A 14,814-nucleotide genomic window follows, 5' to 3' on the forward strand; every position below is an offset into this window, starting at 1 on the left:
ACCACTAGATGCCAGGAGGAGTGACAGGCATGACACGTGGTCCTGCAGCTCTGGCAGGACCCTGAAGGAGCGGGAAGGGGCAGGGGGCAGAGGCCACCCTCTCTGCATTACGTGGAATCATGGTTTAGTGCAGGGGATGGGAATTGAATTTTCATACCTAATTGTGAGCATGTTCCCAGAAGTGGTTTGTCTCGTTTCAGGGTTTTGTTGTTGTTGTGGTTGTTTGGCCGCACCTGTGGCACATGGATCCAGGCCAGAGGTAGAATCGAAGCCACAGCTGTGGCAAGGCCAGAGCCTTAACCCACTGCATCGGAACACGGATTGAACCAGCGCGTCCACATCAACCTCTGCCTCTGCAGACAATGCCGGGTCCTTAACCCACTGTGCTGCAGCGGGAACTCCTCACTTCAGTCATTTTAAAAGACCCTTCAGTGTAGGTGGTAGCTAAGGGCACAGACTGCAGCCAGACTGCCTCAGTGGGCTGAAGTGTGCCAGGCTCCATGCAGGCCCCGAGGACTCACGAGGAATAGGGCAATAGCCTGGCCTTCAGGAGCAGCAAATGCACCAGCCAGTAGTTATATTGCCACGTGTGTGGACAAAAGACCGGGTGAGGCTTTCCTCCAGGGTGGCTGGGAGAAGGTGTTATGATTTAATATTTGGAACGATGTCCCCGTGGTGGTGAGGGTCTGGGGTCAGGTTGAGCCCCAGCCCCACCTCTGACCCATGGTACGACCTTGTCTAAGCCCTTAACCTGCCGCTGCCTCCTGTATCCATCTGTACAAAGGTGAGACTAACAGCATCAGCCTTGCGGGGTCCTTGGGAGGACAGACCTGCTGGGGATAAATAACCCTGGCTGCACGTCCACCCTCAGCAGCTGCAATCAGCGTGGCGACCTGACCAAACCACGTCATTCTCATTTCCATGTCAGCCTCGGATGCCGCAAGGTCACTGGCATAGAAGCTGCCGTGAGCCGTTCAGAACCCCTCCTCCTGGGCGACTCCTTCACTCCTGGCTTCTCGGCCCAGGTCCTGGCTCCAGATCTGACAAACAGCATGGCACTGGCCAGGTCCCTTCTGCAGGCCACACCCATGATACACAGGACGGGGAAATCCCAAGCCCGGGGCCTGCCAGGAGGGGCCCGAGCCCGGGGCCAGCGAGGCTCCAACGACACCCATCTCCTCACTCTTCTCCCTGGTCCTCTTAGGTTTTTTCCCACCCATCCCTGGAAACCCATCCTATCTCGCTGCTAGAACAAAGCAGCAGCAGGCCTGGCACAAACAAGCCTCCATCGGCAAGTTAACCCCTGGGGAGACTAACCCACCTGGAACTAAGAGACGAAGGCTGCTCCCTGTAGGGCAGGGGCTCAGCCTCCACACAACTGACACTTGCGGCCCAATCATTCTTTGTGGTCTCTGCGTTGAAGGAAGTTTAGCAGGACCCCCAGCCTCTGTACTAGATGCCAGCACACACACACCCCCGCCCCCCACCGCAGCCAGGCATTGCCACATGTCCCCTGGGGAGGGGAAGGGGCACGTCCCCCCCGGAAATGAATAACTGTCACACCACACGTCCCCTAGAGGCGTTTTTTGAAGATAAGGGCACTAATTCTGACCCCCAACAATAACTACTAAAAGCAGGAAACTAAGAAAAGGAGGCACTCCCCACAAATACACAGAAGCTCACCAGGCCACTGAGGTGCCTTCCATTTCAAGGGACAAAGGTGTGGAGGTCACCCCAGGGGATGGGGTGTGTCACCAGGGTGCAGGGGATGTGAGGACATGGCACAGCCCTGCCTCCGGGGAATGGGGACAGCAGGGCCTTAGCAGTCAAGGTCCAGAAGCCCCTGGGAGCCCAGGCTCAGCCCTGGCGCCCTCCCTGATTGATGGACCCCATTCCTCATGCTGCTGTTTTTACCTCTACTTGGTCGCTGGTCCTGGCCCTTACTTGGTATATCTGACACTTAAAATGTCCAAGGAGGAGTTCCCATTGTGGCTCAGTGGTTAACGAATCCGACTAGGAACCATGAGGTTGAGGGTTTGATCCCTGGCCTTGCTCAGGGGGTTAAGGATCCAGCGTTGCCATGAGCTGTGGTGTAGGTTGCAGACGTGGCTCAGATCCCGCGTTGCTGTGGCTCTGGTATAGGCCGACGGCTACAGCTCCGATTTGACCCCTAGCCTAAGAACCTCCATATGCCGCGGGAGCAGCCCTAGAAAAGGCAAAAAGACAAACGATAATAATAAAATAAAATAAAATGTTCAAGGAGGCCAGCATGTGGTCAGTTAATCTCCATTAGCTCTTATGAGTTGGGGTTCCCCAGAAACAGACTCTGAGACAAAGCCTCAGATGCAAGGAAAGTATTTGGGAGTAACTCCAGGAAAGTCTGTCAAGAGGTAGGGGGTTGAGACCGGGAAGGAAAGGAAGCCAGTAAAGGATGCCCTCGGAGCAGGTAGCCACCGTGGCCAAACGGGGCTGAACCTGTGGGCACCAGGGTGGAACACACACCTGTGTTATCCACCCAAAGAAGGGAGCGCTGAGTTCCCGCTGTGGCTCAGTGGTAATGAATCTGACCAGCATCCATGAGGATGTGGGTTTGATCCCTGGCCTCGCTCAGTGGGTTAAGGGTCTGGCATTGCCGTGAGAACTTTTATGTGCCACAGGCTTGGCCCTAAAAAGCAAAACGACGACAACAAAAAACCAAGAGGAGAGAGCTCAGTGCTTCTACACACCCGCTCTCATGAGCCACGGTTAAGGGCTGCCTCTGGGGATGTCAGGTCCACAGCAGATAATACAGCTTGTACAGCAAAGCCCATCCTGATGGACAGAGAGGGCGCTCAGGCCTAAGAGCCACGCGAGGGCAGTGGGACTGGCAGGCATGACAGGGTGGCACACCAACATGTCTGCTCCAACATGATAGGATCAGTGCTCCCAGACAGAGTTCTAGAACCAGGCCAGCCACCAGGACTAGCCTCTCCTGTTGCAACGCTGTGCCTCTGGGCTGAGACTCCTGGGTGCTCAGAAAGATATCTCTGAAGAGATATTTAGTGTACGTATATCCCAAATAGCACAGTGAGAGGCTGAATATACACTCAGACAATGGCCAGACCATGTATAAAGACAGAACTCTCGGGAGTTCCCTGGTGGCTACCAGTGAGCTGAGGATCTGGCATGGTCACTGCTGTAGCTTGGGTCACTGCTGTGGCACAGGTTCACTCCCTGGCCCAGGAACTGCTGCACACTCTGGATGTGGCCAAAAAAAAGAAAACCAAAAACCCCCCAAAAGCAGAACTCTGACCCACAACCGGGAGCAACCTGCCCAGGAAACCAAGCCCTTCCCTACCGTAACCAGCCCAGGAAGGCAGCCTGCAGTAAGTCAGGCTCAGGGAAGTGCGATGGCTGTGTCTACTGACAATCCGGGAGGCCCAATGGCCAGGACGTGAGGAATAACCGTCAGCTTCTCTCCTGTTTGTCCCCATCTCCAACTTAGGACCCACCAGAGAAGGCCGCATATGGAGCCCCAACCAGCCACGTAGGACACCTCACTTCTCCTTGGCCACCTCCAGCTTGCCCAGGCCCACGGTCCCCAGGGACCCCCCGCAGCCCTCCCCTTCGCCAGCAGAAAGCGTCCCCACGCTTCTGCTTGCCCTTGAGCTCCACCAAAAACGCCACTGGAGGCGGGTGACCCCCCTTTCTGCTGCAAGTTTGAATTGCCTTTACTGTTCTCATCTCATAGGTCTTCATTTATTTCTACAATAAGTATATCTCAAATAATTTACACTAAAAAGGTATGGGTTTTTTAATCTGATATTAAATTGAACTGGGCTCCTAATTTTTTTTTTTTCGGTCTTTTTAGGGCCCTACCATGGCATATGGAAGTTGCCAGGCTAGGGGTTGAATGGGAGCTGCAGCTGCCAGTCTACAGCACAGCCACAGCCATACCCAGTCTGAGGCACATCTGCAACCTACGGCACAGCTTGCAGCAGCACAGGAGCCTTAACCCATTAAGCGAGGCCAGGGATCGAACCTGCAACCTCATGGTTCCTAGTCAGATTGTTTCCGATGCACCACGACAGGAACCCCACTCCTTGGGTTCTTAACCAGCTGAGCCACAACAGGAACTCCTGGATTTTCCCTGGCAACGCTAATGCCGCTTCATCTACATGGGGATCCAGATAAAGGCTTCACCCTCTGGAGTTGGAGGCCTGCGGTGCTTCCACAGCTGGAAGGAGGCATTTCAAATCTCCAAGGTACCCGCCTTGTTCTATCCCACAGGCTTATAGACAAATGTGGATCATACCTGAAACGATTATTGTGGATTATTACAGGGCAGCAAGGCGCCCACTGAGTAACACACAGAAAACTGCTTTAAAACCCTCATTGCCTTTCTCACGCTCTCGGCCACGGGGCAGCCCCCTGTCCCTCCCCCTCCCCTCTCCCCTCTCCCCCCTCCCCTCTCCCCCCCCACCTCCACACTCATCCTTCCTCGAGCTCCTCTCTCTGTCCCAGCGCACGTAATCCCTTTGGTGCCAAGTCAAATTTAGACACTCCCCATGGTCCCTGTCTCCTCTGTGGAACCAATAAATGTACAAGGCGTAAGTCATGACTCTGTAATATTTTTCATATATATGTATATATGCATTTGAAAATAAATCCAACCATTTAAGCTTAGTAATTATATTTGCAAGTTAACCCAGTAATTTGGGGAGAGTAGAGGTCTTTATATGCATATAACCCATGACTGTGAATAGATAGACCTGACTGTGTAGGATACAGCACTCAAGAAAGATATTAATGACACCATTTATGGGGGTGCAGGCATCTAAGAGAACTAGCAAAGGAGGATGGGGTGCCCAGGGACTAGCAACAGCAGAAAGTCCTCACTACCCATAGAGCTGAAGCAGAGGGTGGTATTACCCTTGGCACTGGGAGCTGAAGTCAGGAAGGGAGCCCCCTGCCAGAAGCTGCAGCCATTGAAAAAAGCAAAAACAAACGAAAAAAACCCACCAAGAACAGTAGAGAAGGATGTGAGTTAAAGACACCTTGACCTCTCTCTCCTGCCTTTTTATTTCCCGCTGTTTCTTCCCCCTGGCCAAACCTGACCAGGGGCCAGAGGACAAGGGAGGTCAGGTAGGGGTACTGTCCCCAGAAGTCAGCCTGCAGACGTGGAACCCGCTGAGAAGGGCAGAGAATGGGTGAGGAGGAGGGTGGGCAAAGGGAGAAAAACCAGCATAACTTATTACAAAAAATGAGTAAGATCTTCCATCTTCTTTTTTTTCTTTTAGGGCTGCACCTGCAACAAATGGACGTTCCCCAGCCAAGGGTTGAATAGGAGCTGTAGCTGCTAGTCTACACTACAGCCATGGCAACACCAGATCCAAGCCTGCACCACAGCTTGCAGCAATGCCAGATCCTTAACCCACTGAGCGAGGCCAGGGATCGAACCTGAATCCTCCCAGAGACAGCGTTGGGTCCTTAACCTGCTAAGCCACAATGGGAACTCTGTAAGATTATCTTTTGATGGCAACTCTTTCAAACTATACTTACACTGGGAGTAAAGGAAGTTAGGGTGTGGAGGGGGGCGGGGGGAATGGGAGCACATGTCCTAACAATTAAGAAAAATAGACCTTGACAGCAATTGGCATGACAGTCATTCTTAATTACAGGAGCTAACAGAGTGGGATGCCTGGCGTGACTTACAACAAAGTAATTTGTGTTTGGCTTGGAAAGCAGAATGGTTTTTATAACAGATTTTTCTGATTATGTTTTGCTTATGTTAATATGAGGATTGGATGCCTCAAGGAAATACCACGTGATCACAAAGCAGGACCCCTCAGAAGCACGCGGCGTGCCAGGTGGAAGCCAGGCTGGGATCTCACAACTTGCTACAGACAATGAAAAAGTGAATGGCAGATTGGCTTTGGTTTCGTGGGGGCTGCTCCCTCCAGCTGGTCTGTCAAAGCATGAGGGGCAGTGACTGCACCTCATCGTTTTTCTGGATGCCTCAAAAATAATGACACTCAAACATCACTGTGCATGAGAGTCACCTGAGGAGCCTGTGGGAATGCAGATCCCCAGGCCCGCTGGAAGGACAGGTTCCCTTGGTCTTGAGGGCGCCTAGGAATCTGAATTGCAACAAGCATTCCGGATCATTCTGATGCTGGGGTTGGGACATCGCATTTGGGAAACGCTGTTCCCAAAGGATGAAGAGACAATTCATACACCAAGGAGACAGAGCGGTGTATTAAAGTGGGGCAATGATTTGGCTCAGAGTTGGGTTTGAATCCCAACTTCACCTTTAACTAGTTGAGGCCAGTTACCTTCCCTGACTGTCACATGCAAGAGGGATATAAAGTGTCCCCGAGTGTGTACTCGAAGGTAATAACTGAAAAGCCAAAATCATGATTAATACACACTGGCACTTGGTATTTGCACCCAGAAGCTTCTTTTTCTTTGGCCACAAAGTTCCTGGGCCAGGGATCGAACCGATGCCACAGCAATGACCTGAGCCACAGCAGTGACAATGCTGGATCCTTAACCTCCTGAGCCACCAGGGAACTCCACGTACGCAGAGGCTTCTTGGGTGAGACTGTCTCAAGACGATGGGGCCCTGGAGGTCCTACCTGCAAAGGCCCGTGAGAAAGGGACCTGTGCACCATGCCAGCCCTGATGCCCGTGCTGTGTCCTTGTGAAGGTCATACGTTTCACAGTGTTTGAGGCTCGTTCTTTCCTTGTTTCCCCTCTGGAAATTATTATTCATCCTGCAGCATATGGACAACAGGTTTTTTTACCCATCGCTCTCTCATCGTTGGCATTACACTATTCAACAATATGGTGTTAACAAAAAATATTAAAACTAGCCATCTTAAATTTTTGGTTCTGGTTCATAGTGTAGCAAAGTGAAAAGGAAAATCTTTCGCACAGTCCCAGGGGTGCAGAAACATTTAGAAATGATTCTAAATCCAGACTCTCAGATGACAGAGGGGTTGTTTTATGTCATTCTGTAATTTCTATTTCACAGCCTGTTCTGTGTGCTGGGATGAGGACTTTTAATGAAGTCAGAATGCTAAATTTAGGTGAACTTTTGTGCTCCGTTCATGGATCCTTTTTTTTTTTTTTTTTCTTTCCTTTTTATGGCCATCCCTGTGGTGTATGGAAGTTCCCAGGCTAGGGGTGGAATCAGAGCTGCAGCTGCCGGCCTACGCCACAGCCACAGCAACACCAGCACCACATTCAAGCTGCATCTATGCCCTACACTGCAGCTTGCAGCAATGCAGGATCCTTAACTCACTGAGCAAGGCCGGGGGTCAAACCTGCATCCTCATGGATACCAGTCAGGTTCTTAACCCACTGAGCCACAACTGGAACTCTGCTCTCCATTCCTTGTGAATGCATTTTGCTGTCATTTAACAGGCTGTGCATCTTGGCATCAGACCCCCAGGCTGCAAAGCAAGAATCAGACCTCATAATGCAACAGTCTTGATGAGGCCCAGATTCTGACTGCAGTGGGTCTTTCCCAATGTTTCACTTAATTGACTTTCAGTGAATATACAGAAAAAGAGTTTCCATTGTTCCTATGATATCACCCTAATTAGACACGAATATGTGAAAATACAAGCCTTGAGGAATAGTTTATGTCATGTAATTACCAATCCTAGATGGCATATAATAAGCTCCAAATTTTTTGGTCAGTAAATAGCCCACAAATACTGTTTATTACGTGGAATGCATTTAAACCGCAAGCTGTTCCCAGCAAGCCATTCAAAACCTTTACTTAACTGAGGTCCAAAATCTACAGTACCCTGTTAGTGACTGTAAAATCTGATGAAGCCCTGCTAGACCTTCAAACTTAGGTGTACCTAAGAATCACAGGACAGGTTACATAAAAACGCAGGTTCTCTCCTATGCTGTGGGCGGGAATGTAAATTGGTACAGACCCCATGGAGAACAGTATGAAGGTTCCTTCAAAAACTGAAAATAGAGCTACCATGTGATCCAGCAATGCCTCTCCTCAGAATATACCTGGAGAAAATTCTAATTCGAAAAGATACAGGCACCCAGTTGTGGTGCCTGTATCTACAGCACTTAAGACACAGAGGCAACCTGAATGTCCATCAACAGAGGAACAGATAAAGATGTGGTGCCTACATACAATGGAATGGTACTCAGCCATTAAAGAAACAAAATAACACCATATGCAGCAACATGGATGGACCCAGAAATGATCATATTAAGTAAGCCAGACAAATATCATATGATATTGCTTACATGTGTAATCTTAAAAAAAAAAAAAAAAGCTACAGAAGTTCCCGTCGTGGCTCAGTGGTTAACGAATCCGACTAGGAACCATGAGGTTTCGGGTTCAATCCCTGGCCTTGCTCAGTGGGTTGAGGCTCCACCATTGCCGTGAGCTGTGTGTGTAAGTCGCAGACGCAGCTCAGATTTGGGGTGGCTGTGGCTGGCAGCTGCAGCTTTGACTTAACTCCTAGCCTGGGAACCTCCATATGCCCAGGGAGAGGCCCCAGAAAGGGCAGAAAGACAAGAAAAAAGATACAAATGATCTTATTGGCAAAACAGAAAGAGATTCACAGACATAGAAAACAAAGTTACAGTTACCAGAGGGGAAAGGGGAGGGTGGGTAATTAGGAGGCTGGGATTAACATACACACACTACTATGTATAAAACAGATAACCGATAACCAGCAAGGATGGACCTACTGTGTGGCACAGAGAAATATACTCAGTATTTTATAATAACCTGTAAGGGAAGAGACTCAAGTGTGTATATATATACATATATATATGTATACACACACACACACATACACACACACTTCAGATATTTATATATTGAGATATATATATATTCAGATGTATATATAATATATATATCCGAATCTCTGTGCTGTACACCTGAAGTCAACATGACATTGTAAATCAACAATACTTCAGTTTTTTAAAAATGCAGGTTCTTGGGGCCACCCATAGAGACTCCGATTCAGTAGCTCTGAGGACTGGGAAGAGTTGAACGAGAACTTGCATCTTAAGCATCTCCCCAGGTGATGCTGACGTAGCTCGTTGGGCCCTCACTAGCCCATTTTTCCTGGAGGCCCTCCTGCCTCATTTTTCCCTGCCCATGGCCACTCCCAACCCAAGTATCCTTTTCAGCACTGGCTGCCGGCAGGTTCTTCCCGCCCTTGAACGCTTGACTTGACCACGTGACAGTCTAATCACTAATGAGGTAAAGTCCCACAAACCCAGCAGGATCCCCACAGAGAAAGCTCAGAGAGGTTCTAATACTTGGTTGCCCAGGGCCAAATAAAAACGTGCTGTCATTTGTGCTCTTTTCTTGATCCTTGGTACTCCGTAGGGTGGGTCTTGTGTGTCCTTTGTAGAGGAAGAGACCGAGGTTCAGGGAGGTCAGGGCACTTGACAAAGTTCACACAAGAACGTGGAGGAGTTCCCGTCGTGGCGCAGTGGTTAACGAATCCGACTAGGAACCATGAGGTTGCAGGTTCAATCCCTGGCCTTGCTCAGTGGGTTAAGGATCCGGCATTGCCGTGAGCTGTGGTGTAGGTCACAGACTCAGCTCGGATCTGACGTTGCTGTGGCTGTGGCGTAGGCCAGCGGCTACAGCTCGAATTGGACCCCTAGCCTGGGAACCTCCATATGCCATGAGAGTGGCCCTAGAAAAGGCAAAAAGACCAAAAAAAAAAGTGGAGACTGAGCCAGGGCTCAGGCTCCAAGCTCATTCTTACCTTGTCAAGGGCTTGGCTTTATTGCCAGGATATGTAGAGGTGGGGTGAGCATCTGACATCAAAAAATAAAGCAGTCACCTCTGGGCATTAACTTTCTATACGAGAAGATTACTCTGTCTTCACAGAACCACGGCTACACAGGAAATGATGAAAATTCTAAGAACAGGCTCGCTCAGTCTCTCTCTTCAGACCTGTTACAACACTTCCATCTTATGGTCAGGTGTGAAAATAGGAAATTAACTGGGATCCCGGTCTGCCTCCCACTGTCAAACCCTCCATCAAGCGCCCAAGGACAGCCCGGCTAGGCCCCCTGGGGTTGCCCGGGCACCGCAGGAACTGTTTTTTCAACAGGATCAGAAAAGGGATCTTCACAAAGGTTAACTCTGAAGTGTTCAGAGTAGAGTTTTGCAGTTTTGATGGTTTTGGAGTTCTGAGTGTCTGCTCAGACTGTCGTAATAAAATACCATACCGTTCAGGGAATTCCCATCATGGCTCAGGGAAAATGAATCTGACTGGCATCCATGAGGACGCAGGTTCAATCCCTGGCCTCGCTCAGTGGGTTAAGAATCCGGCATTGCTGTGAGCTGTGGTTCAGGTCACAGACGCCACTTGGGTCTGGTGTGGCTGTGGTTGTGGCATAGGCCAGCGTCTACAGCTCCGATTCAACCCCTAGCCTGGAAGCTTCCATAGAGACAAAACAAAACAAATGGACATACAAAATCATAATATATTATGTATACATATTATATATATATATATATATATATTATATCTATCATACCATTCATTTTCTGGTGAAAGCCCACTTCCCGGTCACAGATTGCTCTTTTCTCAGCATCTGCACAGGATGAAGAGGGAAAGAGATCGCTCTGCCCGCCTTCCTCTCCTCATAAAGCCAACCATCCTGTTGCATTGGGGCCCCACCCTTGTGACCTCATCGGACTTTATCTCCTAAAAGCCCAATGTCCAAATAGAGTCACTTGGATTTAGGGATCCTACATATGACTTTGGGGGGTGGGGGCAGAGATACAATTCCCTTCATAGCAGGTGGATTCTGGAAGTTTCTAGAAAAGCCACTTTGGAGAGCTGCAAATAGGCAGCTTTTCCTAACTGAAGATAGAAAGTTCCATCTGAGAAGGTCCCCTTCCGACCCTTTTGTGGATACTTGGGTGGTGCATCAGGAAGTCGATATGTGGGGTTATCAGCTCTCAAGGCAGGAACCCTTGTTGCCGAAATATCAGCCACCTCTGTACACGATGCCAAATAGAAACATGGAGACCGAGTTGGAGGAAACAGAAAACGTAGCTTTAATTGCCAGGGAAAGAGGGAACACAGCAGGTAGGGGCTCAAGGACTGTGCCCCCCCCTTCCCTGGAGTGGGTAGCTAGCAGTCTTACAGTGTTGGAGGAGCAGAGTGTTGGATCGTGTTGCTGTGGCTGTGGTGTAAGCCGGCAGCAACAGCTCTGATTAGACCCCTAGCCTGGGAACCTCCATATGCCGCAGGTGCGGCCCTCAAAGACAAAAAAGACCAAAAAAAAAAAAAAAGGAAAGAAAAGAAATTCAGGGGAAGAGAAGCTTCTAGGAGAGAGGGTGGGCAGACTCCCCATATTGCAGCCTGAGGGGCTGTCACCTCCCCAGCCACGAGTCCAGGGTCTGAGAAAGGGCAGAGGCGAGGCCATCTCCCCCCACTGGGAGCCCCCTCCCCCTGACCCCGGAAGTGAACCAGCACTTGTTGCTTCTTCCAGGAAACGCAGTGGTTCATTTCCTCGGATCTTGGCGAAGGCAGGCAGGACAGGGTGGGAGTTTCACGAGTCTGTGCCATAAAATTATGTTTAAGGGGCTTTTCTGCTGTAAAATTCTAAATTTCCCTTTTAGGCGAGGCTCTCTGCTTACACGGAAGAGAGACGAGGTACTGGTGGAGGAGGAGCAGCAGGAGGCCAGGGAGAACTGGAGCAGGCCCGGCCTGGCGTGGAACGCTGGCCAGCAGGGAGAGGAGGTTCCCTGGGCCCGGGTCTTCCCTGGACACTTCCTCAGCCTGAGTTCCTTGCTGCTGTCCACAGACACTCCCTCCTCGTTCCTGGTCTCCTCGGCTTTGCCTGGGCTCTGTAGGTGCCCCCACCCTGAAGTTCAGCTCCTCCCTCAGACCCCTAGAAGAGGCATCCAGCTGTGGGTCAAGGGTCCACAGCTGCTCCAACAGGCAATGGGTCACAAGGGTGTGCTCCCATGTTGGAAGCATAGCCCACAAGGCCCAGGATGTTATTAGAGGGAGAGAACAGACTCGGGGGGGGCAAGACCCCCCATACGTCTTTAGCAGAGCTGCTGGCAGCTCCTTCCTCTCCCACCCTCTCCTGCTGCTTGGCTTTCATCACAACCTCCTCTGGTTCCCTGAGAAGCACACACCAAGGCAGGATTTGATGTGATGGATTTTACCAAGGGTGATACCTGGGAGGGAAGATGGGGCCTGGGGAGAGCAGTCAGATCACTTGCAGGTCAGGCCTCGGGAAGGAGAGAGGGAAAAATGGAGGTGGGAAAGGAAGGCCCTCAGCCTTCAGCAGTGAGTCCTAACAAAGTTGCAGCAGGGCTGCTGGGGTGATTCTCTTAATCAGCTCAGGCTGCTTTAACAAGACACCATAGACTGGGGGGCACTAAATAACAGAGATTTATTTTTCAGAGTCTGGAGGCCAGGAAGTCCAAGATCAAGGTGCCAGAAGATTCCATGTGTGGTGATGCAGAGCTGTCATCTCTCAGGTGTCACTTCTTATGAGGGCACTAACTCCCTTCACAGGGGCTCCACCCACCTGACCTAATCACCTCCCCAAAGGCCTCACCTCCTAAAACCTTCACACTGGAGGTTAGAGCTGCCACGTGTGAGTTCTGGAGGATGCAAGATTTAGTCCCTAAGAGCTGGTCCACTGAGGCAGGATGAGTCAGAGGAGCTCCATGTGTCTCAGGAGCGACCTTGCCTCAGTGTCCCTGCCCTGCTCTGTCAACGGCAGAGGACGTGGCTTTGTTGCAGGACTTGACTTTAGTCAGCAGCAGGGGCTGTCCCTCGATTCTGATTCCCCAGTAGGAAGGAGATCCGAGAGGCATAAGTGCAAGGCCAAAAAATGGGCCATTCTTTATTTTTAAAATACAAAAGCTCTCCTTTGCCGAAGGCTGTGCAAAAACAAATGGCAGACTGGATGTGGCCCACCTGCCATGTTTTGCTCACCCCTTGGTGTAAATTACAAGTTAAGGTTTCTGTTGTTTGCAGCTGAAACTCTCCTAATTTCCACAATGGGTAAGTATGGCTGAGGCAAAAATGCTGAATTAAGGCCCCTGGTCTAATTCCCTTGTAAACGAGTCCACTGACCCTCAGGCTTACAAATCTGCATCTTATTTTAATTCCTGTTCGAGAGTGAGAGGATAAGGGTTTTCCTTTTCCTCCTGTCCTCTCCTCACCTCCTAGAGCAGGTAACTTTTTTTTTGGTCGCGCCTGTGGCATGCAGAAATTCCCAGGCCAGGGATCGGATCCAAGCCACAGCAGTGACAATGCCAGATTCCTAACCCACTGAACCACTAGGGAACTCCAAGCAGGTAATTTTTAAGGTTCAATTAATGGCTGCGAGGTGGGGGCAGGGCTTCTGTAGCAGAATTCAAGACCTGCAAGGAGAAAGATCATCTAGCAAGAATCAAAGATCAGATTTCCTTTTAGCTACATCCCTACTACTCCCTTTCCCCATTGGACCAGAAAGGCCATTCGCTCTTGCCTCTAACACACACACCCCCTAAACTGAGAGGATGGAGCAGAGAATGGTTGACCCAAGGAACCATCGTAGGGATGGAGCTCGTGCTGGATACCGAAGAGATGGGGCCTTGAGGGAAAACAGGAAGAGAACTAAAACCTAGAGGGAAAGGGGAAAGAGGAGGGGAAGAGGTTGTAGAAGGGAGAGGGGAAGAGAGCGAGGGCCACTCTGCCCCCCAGGTGTGATCACGCAGTTCACTCACAAGGTCTAGGGCAGGGCCCAGACCCACGGGAATCCCAGGGCCATGTTGGAAAGACCGAGGAGGCTGCCTCCATGCAGACTCTGCAAGGGCTGGACCTGCTGAAAGAGACACTGAACGTTTTCCAAGACGTGCTCCGCAGCCTGGCCTAGACTGCCCTGCACTTCCGGGAGCTAAAGGGTTGTACTAGGGTTACCGCGGCAACTGGAGGAGCCACTGACGCAGCATCCTCCGACACAATTAAGAGCACTATGCAAGGAAGCTCTGGCTGTGGGGAAGCATGCCAGGCTGAGGGGTGGTGCCCACTGTGGGGCAGAAAAATGTCCTGATTGGAAAGAAGAGGTTCAGGACCAAAAGCTGAAATGTGTATGCAGTCACACACCACACCCAGCAGCCAGTCCTGAGCCCCATCTCTGCAGGATGCTGCATCCCTGGCTGCCTCCTTATTTGGGAACCAGTCACTGGAAGGCAAAGTGTCAGGGCATCAGATTTGCAAAGCGAGTTCAACACCTTGCAGCTTCAAGTGTGGGCCTTTTTAAAGACCAAATGTCAACATGACCCCTCAACAAAGAACCCCATCTCATGACATGCAGTATTTATTTATCTATGAATTTATATGTTCAAAATCCTACTCTACTGCTGCATGCTTTCTATATGGTTCTGCTGCATGAGGCTGCCGTGTTGGCGAGATACTGCAGAGCTATTAATAACCTGTGAGTCATTTGAATGGTGCTTTTTGAAATGATGTCCCTTCACTTTTTGTTTAGGGGAAATGACCATACAGCTCTAGCATATGGCAACAGTATTTTCCAATATCCCCAGGCCAACTCTAATAACTTTGGAATTATTAAAATTTTCTCTCGCTGACACTATTATCTAGAACAGAGCTGCACTTACTCAGAAAGCAGTTCATGAGATCTCAGATCTAGAAACTTTCTCCAAGAAATAGGGAAATAGCTTGCTGAACACAAAACATGCCTGGTGAGAAGTGTGGGCTGATCATCCCCCTTTTGCCAAGATTTTAAAGTAGAAGACGCAGCCTTAGGGACAACCTGTGTGGGAACATGCCTTTTGGTCTG

The sequence above is a fragment of the Sus scrofa genome, chromosome 15, assembly GCF_054392235.1.
Source record: "Sus scrofa isolate SSC_HxYL_T2T_F1_AM1 chromosome 15, Sscrofa_HxYL_maternal_Yorkshire_Landrace_v2.0, whole genome shotgun sequence".
Taxonomy (NCBI): domain Eukaryota; kingdom Metazoa; phylum Chordata; class Mammalia; order Artiodactyla; family Suidae; genus Sus; species Sus scrofa.